The sequence below is a fragment of the Bos mutus genome, chromosome 3, assembly GCF_027580195.1.
Source record: "Bos mutus isolate GX-2022 chromosome 3, NWIPB_WYAK_1.1, whole genome shotgun sequence".
NCBI classification, from domain to species: Eukaryota; Metazoa; Chordata; class Mammalia; order Artiodactyla; family Bovidae; genus Bos; species Bos mutus.
Genome location: NC_091619.1, coordinates 21,056,738 through 21,061,644, shown reverse-complemented (window position 1 = coordinate 21,061,644; position 4,907 = coordinate 21,056,738).

Genomic DNA, 4,907 nt, shown 5'->3' with positions numbered 1-4,907 from the left:
CACGGTCCTAACCCCCGCTTGCTCCCCCCAAACGGAGAACCCTGACCTCTTAATTCAGGGATCTGGGAACCTCTGCAGTTTAAAAGAAACTGCTCTCCTCTCACTACTTCTGACCCTTTCTTCCCTCCCCAGCCTCTAGGAAAATGATCGCATTTACATTTTTCAGCAAGGAAACAGCTGCTCCCTCAGTGGCTTCCACCATCCGAATTCTCTTTCTTTTTTCTAGTCAGCAAATGCTATATTACCTCACTGGGGTCATGGAGTTTGTGGGGCTAGTGAGTAGTTTAGGCAGGCTGTCCTGATGTGTTTTTTGTTTTTTGAGATGTAGTTACATCTAGGCTGGCCCCTCTGTGCTTCCAGAGCGCTTCTACAGTTCTGCCATTACAGCACTTTTCAAAGTTCTCAGGGAGCTGTGTAGGTGAGAGGGTAAGGGGTACACAGAAGCCACCTGCCCATCTGCTCTCTGTCTGTGCACTTTTAGTTGCAAAACAACCACTGAGAGCTGGAATTACCCCCAATGAAAGTGCAGCTGTTCCTGCCTTGCCCAAACAGGCATCAGCCGAATTATAAGCAGATTGAGAGCAACAATAACAAGGCTGTGTGTATGTAAGTCCCACTTGAGAGGTGAAGGCAGGGAGCTGGGTGGGTCCCAGTGGCTCTAACCATGAGGTCTTTTCCATTCCTTGAACAGAGATGAAATGAAAACTCTTTCCTCTAAATGCATCTTGGATTAGAGCAGATTCAGCCAGGGCTGGGTTATTGATTAGCCTATTTGCATTAAAAGCCAAAATTGACCAAACGAGTGAGCTATTGTCCTTTATTTAAAAGAATATCTTTTAAAAACATTTAAAGCATATGGCATTGAGTGATCGTATTTCACCTTATCCTTAAAAGTTTGCAGTGGAGAAATTTTATGGACATACGTCTGCATTCCTCCTCAAGACACAGGACACGTCTGTGAAGATGAGATGAAAACGTCGGTACTAATAGACTGCTCCTCCCCAGCCTTTCAGTAGTCATTGGATTTGGCCCATTTCCTGTATGCTTTGTGGATTCCAGATGTGCAGTTGGGGAAGAATTGAAACAGGGACCTGGATTTTTTAAGGATCCATCTCTCTGTTCTTGATAAAGAATATTTTTAATAATTTATGAGAAACAGCTGAATATATTTATTTACATATGAGAGAGAGAGAATAGGAATCAGACAGCTTGCAGACCACACAGATACACAGATGTAGCTTCACTACTGTGTGAACATCTTGTAGCTCTCCTGATAAAATTGTTGGTCTCTGTGAAATTCCTTCACTCCTTTTTGTGAACATACTAGTTAATACGGACTTCCCAGGTGGCACTAGTGGTAAAGAACCCACCTGCCAATGCAGAAGACATGAGAGACACAGGTTCGATCCCTGGGTTGGGAAGATCCCCTGGGAGAAGGAAACGACAACCCACTGCAGTATTCTTGCCTGGGGAATCCCATGTACAGAGGAGCCTGGCAGGCTACAGTCCATGGGGTTGCAAAGAGTCAGACATGACTGAGCATGCACACACACGCACTAGTTAACATAGTTAGACCAGAGAAAGATGAGGTACAAAAATTTCAAAAGAGAGTTATTTTATTATTTATAGACTATCTAATTTTTCACTTGAACTCAAAGGAAAATTATTGCAGAAGATTACCAAAACAAAAAAACCCTCAGGAAAGAAAGACATAAAATTAAGATAGCAAAATAAATACATTATTACATGATACTAACAACCAGAATGATGTTATGGCATCACAAAAATAAAATGTTTATGTATAATCATAACAGAAAATAAACAACTATATACAAAAATTTAAATTCAACAGAAGATCACAAAATAATGCCTGGACAAAGAGAAAAACATAGCATGTTCTCCAATAGGAAAATTAAATACTAACTCTTAAAGTTAACCTATAAATTTAATATGACCTTAATAAAAAATACCATTAGGACTTTAAAAAAAATCCAGACAAGCAGGTTCTTTATATGGAAATATGGGAGACAAGAACATTTAAAGATATTCTGAAAAATTAGCGTAATTAGGGACTTTCCTGGTGAACCAGTGACCAAAACTCTGCACTCCCAATGCAGGGGGCCCACGTTTGATCCCTGGTCAGAAAACTAGATCCCACATGCCTCGACTAAGCATTCACACGCTGCACGTAGAGATCCCGAGTGGCACGACTAAGGCCTGGCACAGCCAAATAAATAAAAATAAATATTTTTTTAAATAAGCATGATTAGGGCACTAGCCCTAACAGGCATTAAAATATATCATGAAACTACAGTTATTAAAGCAGCATGGCCCTGCTTAGGAAAAGCATTCAAGGAGCTTGTTTGGAAGTCAGCCAGTGATTTTTATAAGATGGCTGCACTAGTTTATAGATCCTGAACTCCAGTTGCAACATTTCCAGCCTCCAGCCAAACTCTCTCTTTTCAAATGGGCCCTTGCAATCCAAATTGGCTCTAGCCAATCTATCTTGACAACTGTTTTTTTGTGTACTGACAGACTCCCTCGGTTCGTCTCAAGTCCCAAGTCAAGGAGAGATTCTGTCAGCAACCAAGGACCTCTGTTCAGTCCTGAGTAATGGGCTTTTCCTCCAGCTCAGGGGTTGTCTCGATGATTGTGCTCCTAAGTGTACACTTCTACCACTCCCTAGATTGTCTCACTGCTGAATATATTGTACAGTGTTAAATATGTTGCACCATTAAAACTGTCTGCTTTCTACTCTATCTTTATTTCAAAACTCTGAACATGTGGCTAGAATATACTTGAGCTCATTATTGAAAAATTGTAAATGTTAATAAAATCAGTTCAGTTCAGTTCAGTCACTCAGTCATGTCCGACTCTTTGCGACCCCATGAATTGCAGCACGCCAGGCCTCCCTGTCCATCACCAACTCCCGGAGTTCACTCAAACTCACATCCATCGAGTTGGTGATGTCATCCAGCCATCTCATCCTCTGTTGTCCCTTTCTCCTCCTGCCCCCAATCCGTCCCAGCATCAGGGTCTTTTCCAGTGAGTCAAGTCTTCGCATGAGGTGGCCAAAGTACTGGAGTTTCAGCTTTAGCATCATTCCTTCCAAAGAACACCCATGGCTGATCTCCTTCAGAATGGACTGGTTGGATCTCCTTGCAGTCCAAGGGACTCTCAAGAGTCTTCTCCAACACCACAGTTCAAAAGCATCAATTCTTCGGTGCTCAGCTTTCTTCACAGTCCAACTCTCACATCCATACATGACCACAGGAAAAACCATAGCCTTGACTAGACAGACCTTTGTTGGCAAAGTAATATCTCTGCTTTTTAATATGCTATCTAGGTTGGTCATAACTTTCCTTCCAGGAGGAAGCGTCTTTTAATTTCATGGCTACAATCACCATCTGCAGTGATTTTGGAGCCCAAAAAAATAAAGTCTGCCACTGTTTCCACTGCTTCCCCATCTGTTTCCCATGAAGTGATAGGACCAGATGCCATGATCTTCGTTTTCTGAATGTTGAGCTTTAAGCCAACTTTTTCACTCTCCTCTTTCACTTTCATCAAGAGGCTTTTTAGTTCCTCTTCACTTTCAGCCATAAGGGTGGTGTCATCTGCATATCTGAGGTTATAGATATTTCTCCCAGCAATCTTGATTCCAGCTTGTGCTTCCTCCAGCCCAGCGTTTCTCATGATGTACTCTGCATAGAAGTTAAATAAGCAGGGTGACAATATACAGCCTTGACGTACTCCTTTTCCTATTTGGAACCAGTCTGTTGTTCCATGTCCAGTTCTAACGGTTGCTTCCTGACCTGCATATAGGTTTCTCAAGAGGCAAGTCAGGTGGTCTGGTATTCCCATCTCTTTCAGAATTTTCCACAGTTTATTGTGATCCACACAGTCAAAGGCTTTGGCATAGTCAATAACGCAGAAATAGATGTTTTTCTGGAACTCTCTTGCTTTTTCCATGATCCAGCAGATGTTGGCAATTTGATCTCTGGTTCCTCTGCCTTTCCTACAACCAGCTTGAACATCAGGAAGTTCACGGTCACTTATTGCTGAAGCCTGGCTTGGAGAATTTTGAGCATTATTTTACTAGTGTGTGAGATGAGTACAATTGTGCGGTACTTTGAGCATTCTTTGGCATTGCCTTTCTTTGGGATTGGAATGAAAACTGACCTTTTCCAGTCCTATGGCCACTGCTGAGTTTTCCAAATTTGCTGGCATATTGAGTGCAGCACTTTCACAGCATCATCTTTCAGGATTTGAAAGAGCTCAACTGGAATTCCATCACCTCCACTAGCTTTGTTCATAGTGATGCTTTCTAAGGCCCACTTGACTTCACATTCCAGGATGTTTGGCTCTAGGTCAGTGATCACACCATCGTGATTATCTGGGTCGTGAAGATCTTTTTTGTACAGTTCTTCTGTGTATTCTTGCCACGTCTTCTTAATATCTTCTGCTTCTGTTAGGTCCATACCACTTCTGTCCTTTATCGAGCCCATGTTTGCATGAAATGTTCCCTTGGTATCTCTAATTTTCTTGAAGAGATCTCTAGTCTTTCCCATTCTATTGTTTTCCTCTATTTCTTTGCATTGATCACTGAGGAAGACTTTCTTATCTCTCCTTGCTATTCTTTGGAACTCTGCATTCAGATGCTTATATCTTTCCTTTTCTCCATTGCCTTTGGCTTCTCTTCTTTTCACAGCTATTTGTAAGGCCTCCGCAGACAGTCATTTTGCTTTTTTGCATTTCTTTTCCATGGGGATAGTCTTGATCCCTGTCTGCTGTACAATGTCATGAACCTCTGTCCACAGTTCATCAGGTACTCTGTCTATCAGATCTAGTCCCTAAATCTATTTCTCACTTCCACTGTATAATCATAAGGGATTTGATTTAGGTCATAC